The sequence below is a fragment of the Papio anubis genome, chromosome X, assembly GCF_008728515.1.
Source record: "Papio anubis isolate 15944 chromosome X, Panubis1.0, whole genome shotgun sequence".
Taxonomy (NCBI): domain Eukaryota; kingdom Metazoa; phylum Chordata; class Mammalia; order Primates; family Cercopithecidae; genus Papio; species Papio anubis.
The window spans coordinates 20580599-20594728 of record NC_044996.1 but is presented as its reverse complement, the minus strand read 5'-3'; positions in this window follow the sequence as shown (position 1 = coordinate 20594728).

Here is a 14130-nt window from a genome sequence, read left to right as displayed (position 1 = left end):
TAGGTGATGGGTGTATGGTGTTTGCTATACACGTCTTTCAACTTTTTATGTATTTGAAAGTTTTTCTAATAAAATGTTACAGAAAAACACAAACTATTTGCTATGTGAAAGCATCTTCAAGACAAGTTCCTTATCCCACCACACTTCTGCTCCTTCCAACCAGGCAAGAAATTCAGAAGCTGCCACTGCCTCAAAACATTTTACAGTTAAGGCCTGAGTTCAGGCTGATGCAGCTGTAGCTGCTGCCTGGGCAAGGAGGGATAGGGAGACTAGGCCATCCTATGAATATCCTATGCTATAGCTTGGGATTCCTCTCGCTGGCAGGAGTATGGGTCCTTCAGGGACTCCAGAATTGTTCTGAAGCAACAACTTTGGTGTTTCATCTTAATATGCTGCACACATTTGTCAGTACTGGCCATATTCACCAAATTAAAAAATTAATTTTTCATCCTATGAATATCCTATGCTACAGCTTATCCTATGACTATCTAGAACAATACCCACAGCTCTGCAACAGGCTGCTGTGAGACTGAGATGCGAGTGAACCACACTCCCAACAGCTCTTTGCCCATGCTGCTTGCCTGGGCAATACCCTGCCCTCCTTGATCACAGGCCTAAGGTGTCATTTGAGAGTTTAATGCTGAGCTGTATCCTACCCTCAGCCTGAGTTTGGGCTGACACAACTGTAGCCACTGCCTAGCCAAGGAGGGACAGGGAAACCAGACTCTCCTATGTATACCCAGAACAATACCCAATGCCCTGCTGTGGGCTACTGTGAGACTGAGACTCAAGTGGCCCACTCTCCCCACATCTTCTCTTGTAAGTGAACAAGAGATGGTGTATGTCCTGCTGATGCAGAGCTGAAGTTTCAGGTGGCTCCCCACTCCCCACCTCTGGAAATCACATCTTATCTCCTATATTCTTGGGGCCTTCAGTGACAATAAACTAGCCTGAGATGATGGGTAAAAGTCAAGAGTGACCCCTTTCTTTCCTTATCAATGACATGCCTTTTCATAGAGTCCTTCTGGAGAGAAAGCTGTTCCCAAAACCTAGCATCTCTTTCCTGTTGTCTTCTATCTACACCTTTAGGTCTCGTTGGTGCTTCAGATGGAAGTAAATGCAGTCTCTCCTTCCATAAACTGTCCCTAAGAGGGGCACCCCAGTCCCTGGACTTCAGATCAGTACTCCCATTGGGCCTCATATGTAATCATCATCCCCTGATAATCTTACCTCAAGCCTGCCTCTGTGTTCCTCTTTCCCTTTCTCAGTGCTGCCACCCAGGGTCAGGCCCTCCTTTTCCTGAGTTGTTGGATGAGAAATAGGTTATTTAATGAAATGCACATTTCTGGCAATGACATTCTGCTCAAAACCTTCCAAGGACCCTGTAAAACCAGCATATGTCATCTCCTTATGAAGCCTTCCTTGCCCCCTGCCTGTCAGAGCAGAATTGACCCTCTCCCCCTTGTGTCTCTGCTGTGCTTCATGTAGACTCATCTCATACCATCTTTTCCTCTTTACTGCAGTGAATTGTTAGCCAGCTGCTTCACCTCTAGACTAGCAGGCCTTGAGGGTTGGATCATGTCATTTTTTATGTCCAGTACCTTAAAAAGTACCTGACTTTCATCAGTGTACCAATACCTATAGTTGGTTCTTATTACCTATCAAAAACAATCTGAGCCTCTTGCTCTGTCATTAACAGTCCCCAGCATGTCCCTTCATCAGTCCCCCATATGTCCCATCCACTCCCATCCAAGCTGAGTGCCCCTCGGTGCCCCTGTTAGCACATGTCTGGGAACACCTAAAGGGTCCTGGAGAAAGGTCTCTAAATGGTAGCGTTTAGTACATGATGGCAGATAGTACTTAAAATGTTAGATGTTAGAATATAGTTAACTGGAGGATCTAGAGTCGGGCCACCTAGTTCGATCTCCCTTCTACACTTACTAACTGTGACTTGGGAAATTATATCACCTTAACCTCTCCATGTCTTAGTTTCTTCCCTGGCAAAAAAAGGTGCCAATAATAGTACCTATCTCATAAAGGTTTTTTGGAGGGTTAGATTGATATAGATAAAGCTCCGGAACAACCTTGTCACATAGTAAGCATTTAGTTAATTCTGATTATTATTGAGTGTCTGCTATATGTCAACCACAATGCTACAAACTTGACATATATTACTGAAACGGGAAAAGTTCCTTTGTCCTCCTCACAGAACGTGCAGTGGAGGAGTGGCTCGCTTCTTCAGTGCCCTGCTGCTCAAACCTCTAGGGAGAACATGCAGATGGGCAGGCTGTGGGGCTCTGACCCCACAGCAGTGTCTAGGGCTGAATGTTTACAGCTGAAGTCCCAGTGGGCGTGTGTTACAGGGTGCTCTTTTAGTTTAGCCATCTGTAGGCAGCTTGTGTTAGCGCAATTAGACCCCTGCCTTATCACAAGGACAGAGGGCTTTCTGTATCCCAGAGTTCTTGCCTTAGTGTACCAGAAGAATCAGGTAACTTGTGGGCTTGGAGAATGAGTGCAAGGTTTTATTGAGTGGAAGTAGCTCTCAGCAGATGGGGGAGCCAGAAGAGAGAGGGTTTTCCCCTGGAGTTGGGCCGCTTGGTGGCCTAGGCTCTCCTCCAACTGTTGCCTTGTTCCACCTGTCGATGGCCTGCCGGCCTGCCAGCATCTGTCATATGTTCCTTCCCCGGTATGCTCCCCTCAGTGTCCTCTCAATGTCCAGCCATTCGTGTCTTCTTCCACCGATGTATTTCTCTCAACTTCCAGCCGCTTGCGTGTCTGCCTGCTAGGGCCTCGGGGGGGTTTTATAGGCACAGGATGGGGGCGTGGCAGACCAGGGTGGTCTTGGGAAATGCAACATTAGGGCGGGAAGGCAGGAGTGTCTGTCCTCACCTAGGTCAGTGGGCATAGGCCAAGGGTGGAGCCCTCGCCAGGGACCATGCCCTTCCCTTCCCAGCACTTCCCTTCCCCACTTCCGTATCATTACTTCTAATCTTTACAACACTGGAAGCGGGCAGTACTTTCTTCCTTCAACCAATGAAAGGGCTGAAGCCCATAGAGATTAAGTACCTGTCTCAAATTCACATGGTCAGGACATTTTGAAGCAAGGATTTGAATCTACTTACGTGGTTTTTGCCATACCTGTACTATTATTTACTAAATAGCCTTTAATTTGGCTCCTTTCCCTTTAAATAAATATATTAATAAATCTAAACTTCATTTCATTTTCACAAGTAAGTTTGATGTGTTCACTAATTCTCCTTATTCACATTAAAATAAGTTTACAACTGTTAAATGTTTGTCCATATTTCACCTAAAAATATCAGATATTCCACAGTAATTAGTAAAAATATTACATACTCCACAGTACATGGTACTGAGCCACATTTGCTTAGCTTGTTTTTACTTATATGCATTTCACAAGAATAAAGTAATCACTTAACTTATAAATTAAAAGGACTTTAAAAGCAATCTATGCCAGGAATCAGTAGGCTTCAATTTTTTTGCCAATTTTGAGGAATTGACAATGGCTGCCCAGAATAAAGACTGTGTTGGACACAACAAGAAATAACACCATGCTGTCTGTGCACCATAGGCCCAGGAGGCTGGAGTAAGGGGATTGGCCACATATTTGCCATTCTTTGTCTAGTCCAATCCACTCAACTTTTCAGAGATGATGCCCCATTAACTCTTCTTCCTCCTACCACCATTCCTTTACTGGATAACCAGGAGAGTGATATTTTACCAAGAGACACTAGTAAGTAAGCAAGGAAGGAGACTGGCAACTCTCTTGATTCTGCAATGGTGGCACCTTAGGAGACACACAGGGAACCTAGGGCCATCAAGAAGGCAATTAAAAGGGCTGACAGATGATGTGCTAGATAGTACATCCAGGCAAGGAGAGTAGAAAAACATCAAGGAGCTGTAACAGCCAGACACAATAGGATCCTGGCAAGTAAACATTGTTTAATGTGATGACTGTGTACTAAACCTGAAGTCAGCAGTTAGCCCCTGTCGGTAAGCCAGCAGGATGCCTCTAAGTACTTACTGGGGCTCTTGCATATATATATTTTCCTGCTCCAACACATACTTAAGGCAGACACTGGGTTGTGGTAAGGGATCTCTTTTGTGGCTATTTACTTGGGCCAAGTTGTTATGCCCATGCAGACAAGCCTCTACTTATTTGGTCTCATTTGAAGTATTAAAAAAAATTTTTTTCCTACTGATTCTCCCTCTATAATTATTCCTATTCTTTCTGTTGTTAAAAGGGAGGGAGGTTTGTTCAGTGGTTAGGATCTCTCCAAAATCTACAAGAGAAGAGTCAGAGGCCCTTCCTCTTCTGGCAAGACTAGATCCCTTTTTCAGAAAACATCTATCACAGTTCAGAAAAGAGTTAACATAGCAGACTTGAAAACTGCTATTCTTAGAAAGCCCTGCTTACAAGGTTGGCCTTTGGGCTGGCATCTGGAAACTTAGATTTCAGAAGATTCTCACCATTCACTGGCAAGAATGACTCACTGTACCTAAACTGTGCAAATATGGTTTATGCTGAACACCTGCTTTCCTTCTGTGAGTCTGGAATTTGGGTACATACCAGGCAGAGGCAGGTAGAGAGGGCATACCCTCAGGCCCCAATAAAAAACCTGGGCACTGAGTCTCTAATGGGCTTTCACGATGAGCAACATTTCACACGTGTTGTCACAATTCATTGCTGGGAAATTTAAGAGTGTCCTCTGTGACATTAGGAAAGGACCCCTGGAAATTTGCACCTTACCCTGGACATGCACCTGTTCCCTTTGCTGATTTTTATCGGAATCCTTTCACTGTAATAAATAATCGCTGTGAGTAGGACTATACATTGAGTCCTGTGAGTCCCTCCAGGGAATCGTGGAACCAGGAGCAGACCAGGGGAATCCACTGACACAAGCACTTTTGCTTTTCTGTGTGCTGGGAATATAAATAGATGGGTCATGGCCAGAAAACAAACAAAAATTGAGCTAAAAATATGAAATTTAACTATAAAGTTTGAACTCCATAATCGCCAACTAGAGAGCTGATCTATGTCTTGGACAAGTGGGGAAACATGGTGAATTTCTTTCTTTTTTTTTTTTTTTTTTTTTTTTTTTTTTTTGAGACGAAGTCTCGCTCTGTTGCCCAGGCTGGAGTGCAGTGGCGCAATCTTGGCTCACTGCAAGCTCCACCTCCTGGGTTCACGCCATTCTCCTGCTTCAGCCTCCTGAGTAGCTGGGACTACAGGTGCCCACCACCACGCCCGGCTAATCTATTGTCTTTTTTTTTTTTTTTTTAGTAGAGACGGAGTTTCACCGTGTTAGCCAGAATGGTCTCGATCTCCTGACCTGGTGATCTGCCCACCTCGGCCTCCCAAAGTGCTGGGATTACAGGCGTGAGCCACTACACCTGGCCGGTGAATTTCTTGTAGCAATTCGAGAAGGGGTATTTTGCCCTTGAAAAGCATCATTCAATTTATGATCTGATCTTGTACAGAAGGAGAGAAAGTTGCTGTATAAATAAATGCTAGTTAACACAAACAACCTCTCTTGAAGTAGAACCACCTCCAAACTAGAAATCTAAGATTCCTCCCTGCTTTTTAATAAAGGCTCTGCCTTCATAAAGGCCTTTGGAAAACCTTAGACCCGAAAGGGAGCTCAGAGCTCATCATTCCCTCTCCTCTCAGTATAGAAATCCTCTTTAGAACATTCCTATCAGGTTACCTCTTGAGTACTTCCCGTTCACCCAATGCTTCTCAAAAATTTCCTCCAAACTACCCTAAGAAAAGGACTCTTATTGGCAGACTAGTTACAGGTATAGTTCAAATCAGATTTGAAAAGATAAATATCTCTGAACATACTTTGCTTTTCCTTAAAATTTATCTAATTTTTGCGATTTCCTCACATGTCTGTGTTTTGTGGAGATATTCATCACTATTTTAAAAAGCACGCCTCAGGTCAGGCACTGTGGCTCACGCCTGTCATCCCAGCACTTTGGGAGGCCAGAGCAGGAGAATCAATTGAACCCAGGAGTTGGGGACCAGCCAGGGCAAAATAGCAAGACCTTGTTTCTACTAAAAGTAAGTTTTAAAAAACTTACCCAGGTGTGGTAGCACATGCCTATACTCCCACCTACTAGGGAGGCTGAGGTGGGAGGATAGATTTAGCCTGGGAGATTGAGGCTGCAGTGAGGTTTGAGCACCATTGCACTCCAGCCTGAGAGACAGAAAAAGAGCTTGTCAAAAAAGTCATGTCACACACGTGTGGGACACATGTCACACAGGTGTCAGTCATGAGTCACACACATCAGTCACATGTCAGTCATGTGCAAAAAAGTCAGTTATGAGTCAGACATGTCACACACGTGTCATCTTGTCACTTAAGTGTCACAGACATGTCACACACGTGTCAGTCATGTGTAACTCATGTGCCACACATGTCAGACATGTGTCAGTCACATGTCATGCACGTCATCCACGTGTCACACCCATATCACACGTGTCAGAAACGTGTTACGTGTTAGTGATGTGTCAGTCACATGTCACACACGTGCCAGTCACTTGTCAGACATGGGTCACACACATGTCACTCATGTGTGACAGGTGAATGACAGGTGTCTGACATGTTTAGCCGTGACTGACAGGTGTCTGACACATGACTGACACGTGTGTGGTGTGTGGCATATGTGTGTGGCATGTGTGTGGCGTGTGAATGACATGTATGTGGCGTGTGACTGACACGTGACTGGCCTGTGACTGACACGTGTGTGTGGCACATTACTGACAGGTGACTGACACGTGTTTGGCTGTGACTGACATGTGACTGACACATGTGACACATGTGTGACACATGACTGGCCCATGTGTGGCACATGTGTGGCACTTGTTTGGCAGGTGTGTGGCAAGTGATACCTATGTGACATGACTGACACGTGCTTTACATGTGACTGACATGCGTGACAGATGACTGACATGATTGACACGTGTGTGACACGTGACTGACAAGTGACTGACACATGACTGATACGTGGGTGACACTTGGCTGGCATGTGTGTGGCACATGACTGACACGTGAGTGACATGTGTGAGCTGTGTGTGACCCATGACTGACCCATGACTGACCCCTCTGTGACCCGTGTGTGACCTGTGTCCAGCTAATTTTCGTATTTTTATTAGAGACAGTGTTTCACCACATTGAGCAGGATGGTCTCAATCTCTTGACCTCATTATCTGCCCACCTCGGCCTACCAAATTGTTCGGTTTACAGGCATGAGCCACCACGCCTGGCCTCAAATAATATTCTGTTGGAAAGGAGAACGGATGTATAGGTGGATATTCCTCCAAGATATGGTAGATACACAAGGTCATAATAGTTTCTCTTGGAGATTTCTCCCTGCTCGGCTTCGGCTCACAGCATGCATTGTTAAGAGGATTCTGGAAGCTTGACATTGACCTTCTTGTGTTTTAGAGACATTAAAACAAAGAAGGCTTCCTTTTTCTACTTCTTACTCAGGAAACTTAGAGTATTTGAGAACATAAAATACTGGGTTTTAGGGACATAACTGTCCCTGGGGTAATTGCTCTAGAGCCTGAGAAATGATTTTTTTAAAAAATGTGATGCGGCCGGGCGTGGTGGCTCAAGCCTGTAATCCCAGCACTTTGGGAGGCCAAGACGGGCGGATCACGAGGTCAGGAGATCGAGACCATCCTGGCTAACACGGTGAAACCCAGTCTCTACTAAAAAATACAAAAAACTAGCCGGGCGAGGTAGCGGGCGCCTGTAGTCCCAGCTGCTCGGGAGGCTGAGGCAGGAGAATGGCGTAAACCCGGGAGGCGGAGCTTGCAGTGAGCTGAGATCCGGCCACTGCACTCCAGCCTGGGCGACAGAGCGAGACTCCGTCTCAAAAAAAAAAAAAAAAAAGAAAGAAAACCGCAATGAGATACCATCTCACACCAGTTAGAATGGTGATCATTAAAAAGTCAGGAAACAACAGGTGCTGGAGAGGATGTGGAGAAATAGGAACACTTTTACACTGTTGGTGGGACTGTAAACTAGTTCAACCATTGTGGAAGACAGTGTGGCGATTCCTCAAGGATCTAGAACTAGAAATACCATTTGACCCAGCCATCCCATTACTGGGCAGATACCCAAAGGATTATAAATCATGCTGCTATAAAGACACATGCACACGTATGTTTATTGCGGCACTATTCACAATAGCAAAGACTTGGAACCAACCCAAATGTCCATCAATGATAGATTGGATTAAGAAAATGTGGCACATATACACCATGGTATAGTATGCAGCCATAAAAATAGATGAGTTCATGTCCTTTGTAGGGACATAGATGAAGCTATAAACCATCATTCTTAGCAAACCATCCCAAGGACAGAAAACCAAACACACTGCATGTTCTCACTCATAGATGGGAATTGAACAATATGAACACTTGGACATGGGGTGGGGAACATCACACACCGTGGCCTGTCGTGGGGTCGGGGGTAGGGGGAGGGATAGCATTTGGAGATATACCTAATGTAAATCATAAGTTAACAGGTGCAGCACACTAACATGGCACTTGTATACATATGTAACAAATCTGCCCGTTGTGTACATGTACCCTAGAACTTAAAGTATAATAATAAAAGCAAAGAAAAAAAGAAAAACAGACCCATCCTCCCGCTGTCTTCAAGAGACCTATGTCACATATAATGATGCCCATAAGCTTAAATTAAAGGGATGGAGAAAGATCTATCATGCAAATGGAAAGCAAAAAAGAGCAGGGGTCGCTATCCTAATATCAGATAAAATAGTCTTTAAACCAGCAACAGTAAAAAAGAACAAAGCAGTGCAGTATATAATGATAAAGTGTTCAATTCACTAAGAAAATTTAACTATCCTAAATATATATGCATCCAACATTGGAGCACCCAGATTCATAAAACGATTACTTATTAGAGTTAAGAAAAGACTTTCACAGCCTCTACTATCACACAATGATACTAAAGGACTTCAACACCCCATTGATAGCATTAGACAGATCATCAAGGCAGAAAACTCACAAAGAAATTCTAGACTTAAATTCAACACTTGACCAATTAGACCTAACAGACATCTACAGAATATTCCACCCAACAGCCACAGAATATACATTCTTCTCATCTTCACACAGAACATACTGTAAGATTGACCACATGCTTGAACACAAAGCTAGTCTCTAATACATTTTAAAAACTGAAATCATACCAAGCATCTTCTCAGACTACAGTGGAATAAAAACAAATCAATACCAAGAGGAACTCTCAAAACCACAGAAATATATGGAAACCTAACAACTTGCTCTAGAATGACTTTTGGGTAAACAACAAAATTAAGGCAGAAATTTAAAAAGTATTTGAAACAAATGGAAATGGAAACACAAAATACAAAAACTTCTGGAATATAGCAAAAGCAGTGTTGAGAGGAAACTTTATAGTGCTAAATGCCTACACTGAGAAGATAGAAAGATCTCAAACTAACAACCTAACCTTGTACCTAATGAAACTAGAAAAACAAGAACAAACTAAACTCAAAGTTAGCAGAAGAAAAGAAATAACAAAAATAAGAGCAGAACTAAATGAAACTGAGACACAAAAAACCATACATTTCATTTTTCAAAAACAAAAGAAATTAAAAATTGATTATTTGAGAGGATAAACAAGATTGACAATCCATTAAGTAGATTAACAAAGAAAAAGAGGGAAGATTCAATGACGCACAATCAGAAATGACAAAGGTAACGTCACAATCAATCCCACAGAAGTGCAAAGATCTTTGGAGACTACTATGAACATCTCTGAACACATAAACTAGAAAATCCAGAGGAAATTGATATATTCCTGGAAACACACAACCTCCCAAGATTGAACCACAAAAAAAAAAAAAAAAAAAAAAGAAACCCTGAATAGATCAATAACAAGTAATAAAATTGAATCAGTAGTTGGAAAAAAAAAAAAACCTACCAGGCAAAAACAAAAACAAAACAAAACAAAACAACAACAACAACAACAACAAAAACCCTCAGCCAGATGGATTCACAGCCCAATTCTATCAGATATAAGAAGAACTAGTATCAATCCTACTAGCTAGCTCCTAAAACCACTCAAAAAATTCAAGAAGGGTCTCCTCTCTAACTCATTTTATAAAACCAGTATCACCCTAATACCAAAATCTAGCAAAGACACAACAAGAAAAGAAAACTACAGGCCAATATCTTGGATCCTCAGCAAAAATCCTCAACAAAATACTAGCAAGTGGAATCCAGCAGCACATCAAAAAGTTCATTCACCACAATCAAGTGGGCTTTATTCCTGGGATGTAAGGATAGTTAAACATACACAAATCAATAAATATGATTCACCATATAAACAGAATTAAAAACAAAAACCATATGATCATCTCAATAGATGCAGAAAAAGCATCTTATAAAATCCAACATCCCTTCATGAAATAAAAAAACCCTCAACAATGTAGGCGTTAAGGACCATACCTCAAAATAATAAGAGCCATCTATGACAAACCCACAGCCAACATCATACTGAATGGGCAAAAACTGGAAGCATTTCCACTAAGAACTGGAAGAGGACAAGGATGTCCACTTTCACCACTCTTATTCAACATAATACTGGAAGTCCTAGCCGGAGCAATCACGCAAGAGAAAGAAATAAAAGGCGTCCACGTAGGAAGTCAAATTACCTGTCTTTTGCTGGTGACATAATTCTATACCTAAAAAGCCCTAAATATTCTGCCAAAAGACTCCTAGACCTGATAAACAACTTCAGCAAAGTCTCAGGATACAAAATTGATGTACAAACATCAGTAGTGTTTCTATACACCAATAACGTTCAAGCTAAGAACCAAATCAAGAATGAAATCCCATTTACAATAGCCACAAAGAATAAAATACCTAGGAATACATCTAACTAAGGAGGTCAAAGAGCTCTACAAGGAGAACTAAAAAGCACTGCTGAAAGAAATCATAGATGATGCAAACAAATAGAGAAACATTCCATGCTCATGGATTGGAAGAAACAATATTAAAATGTCCATACTGCCCAAAGCAATCTACAGATTCAACACTATTCCTATCAAATTATCAATGCCATTTTTCACAGAATTAGAAAAATTATTCTAAAATTCATATGGAACCCAAAAAGAGCCCAAATACCCAAAGCAATCCTAAGCAATAAGAACAAAGCTGGAGGCATCACAATACCCATCAGTCTATGCTACAAGGCTACAGTAACCAAAATAGCACGCTATTGGTACAAAAATAGAAACATAGATCAATGGGACAGAATGGAGACTCCTGAAATAAAACCACACATTTACAACCAACTGATTTTTGACAAAGTTTACAAAAATAAATAATGGGGAAAGAATACCCTATTCAATAAATGGTGTTGAGAAAATATGCAGAAGAATGAAACTGGACCCGTATCTCTCACCACATACAAAATTTAACTCAACATGGATTAAAGACTTAAATGTAAGAACTGAAACTATAAAAATCCTAGAAGAAAATCTAGGAAATACTCTTCTAAACATTAGCCTAGGCAAAGAATTTATGACTAAGTCTTCAAAAGCAAATGCATAAAAACAAAAATTGACAATTGGGACCTAATTAAACTAGAAGCTCCTGCACAGCGAAAGAAATTATCAACCTGGAAATCATGCAACCTACAGAATGGGAGAAAATATTTCCAAACTGCACCCACCAAAGGACTAATATCCGGAATCTCAAAGAAACTGAAACAAATCAACAAGATAAAATAAATAGCCCTAAAAGTGGGCAAAGGACATGAGCAGATATTTCTCAAAAGAAGACATACAAGTGGCCAACAAGCATATGAAAAATGCTCGATATCACTAATCATCAGAGAAATGCAAATGAAATCCACAATAAGATACCATCTCACACCAGTCAGAATGGCGATGATTAAAAAGTCAAAAAATAACAGATGTTGGTGAGGTTGTAGAGAAAAGGGAATGCTTATACACACTTGGTTGGAATGGAATTTAGTTCACCCCCTGTGGAAAACAGTTTGGAGATTTCTCAAAAAACTAAAAATAGAATTACCATCTGAACCATTACTAGGTATATGCCCAAAGAAAAATAAATCATTCTACCAAAAAGATACCAGTACTCATATGTTTATTGAAGCACTCTTCACAATAGCAAATACATGCAATCAGCCTAGGTGCCCATAAATGGAAGACTGGATAAAGAAAATGTGGTACATATACACCATGAAATACTAAGCAGCCATAAAAATGAAGGAAACTAAGTTCTTTGCAGCCGCGTGGATGCAGCTGGAGACCATTATCCTAAGCAAGTCAGTGTAGAAACCAAATGAAACACCATGTTCTCACTTATAAGCAGAAGCTAAGCATTGATTATACAATGACACAGAAATGGGAACAATAAACACCAGTGATTACAAAAGGGAGGAAGGAAGGAGGGGGCAGGGGTTGAAAAACTACCTATTGAGTGCTCTGTCCACTTCTTGGGCGATGTGATCATTAGAAGCTCAAACTTTAGCATCACACAATATACCCATGTAACAAACCTGCACATGTACCCCCAAATCTAAAACAAAATAAGAAATAAAAAATTTTACAGTTGAGAAAATGGAGTCACAGGGTGGTTGAGCAACTTGCCGAAAGTCACACAGCTAGCAGTAGTGCTGCAGCCACTTTTATTCCCAAATTTTGCAAACGCTGGGATCATCCGGTGTTAAGTTTCATTGTGTATTTGTGTATTTTTGTTTCGCTATAAAGAACTACCCGAGACTGGGTAATTTGTAAAGAAAAGAAGTTTAATTGGCTCCTGGTTCTGCAGGCTATATAGGAATCATGGTGTTGGCATCTGCTTGGCTTCTGATGAGGCCTCAGGGAGCTTTTACTCACTGTGGAAGGTGAAGCAGGAGCAGGCAGGTTACATGGTGAGAGAGGGAGCCAGAAGGGGGAGGAGGTGCCACATTCTTTTAAATAACCAGATTTCATGTGAACTAAGAGTCAGAACCCACTCATTATTGTGAGAATAGCATCAAGCCATTCATGAAGGATACACCCCATGGCCCAAACACCCCCCAGTAGGCTCCATCTCCAACACTGGCAATTACATTTCAACATGAGATTTGGAGGGGACAAACATCTAAACTATACCACATTTTATATCCAGCACCTGCTCCAGGCATATTGTGAAAGTTCAGGGTGAATGAAAGGTTGCAAAGCTGTGTTCTTTATCACTCTTCACATACTGTATCCCAAAGTCCAGCCCTTCCTTGTGCCTGGTTCTGATCTCACAACACTAGCCTTGCTGGCTCCCCTCCTAGGAACTGAAATCTTATTCACCTCCAGACTTTGATACCTGTTAACAGATTCCTACTGTCAGCCTACCTTGATTTCTCACATATCTAACCAGATTTGTCGTTGCAACATTTACCCACCTATTTGGTGTTGCCTCCCATTTCTTTGGGTACACGTACTGACCATCCCTTTACCCACACTGACTGCCAATTATTATTACACTTGTGCTGCTGTTCTGGTCTTTGCACCAGATCTGAAGTAAAGAAAAGGAGACATCTTCACATCAAACACTTGCAAGTATTACCTGCTGCCTAGTTGTCTCTGGCCCTATCTGATCCCGGTGTGATTTCTTCCTGGTGCTCCTCAGACCCTCATATCCCTGGAAAGGTGCCAGACTACCTAAATTTGAGCTACACCCTGTTTTTCTAAAGGCTGAGACAATCTCACAAGTTTGAAAAGAAAGGAAGGATGACAGGGAGAGATGAGAGGGAAGGAACACAATTTTTTTTCCCTTTCCCTTCAAACTGTAGGGCAGCATGTAAATACTGCAGACTTAGGATAGAAAGTGCATTTAATTTTAGGAGGAACAAATCTCCAAAATCACTAACCCAGTTTTTGTGTGTGCGTGTTGTTGTTTGTTTGTTTGTTTTTTCAAGACAGGGTCTTCCTTTGTAGCCCAGGCTGGAGTGCAGTGGTGCTATCACAGTTCCCTGCAGCCTGGACTTCCTTGGCTCGAGTGATCTTCCTACCTCAGCCAGCCGAGTAGCTGGGACT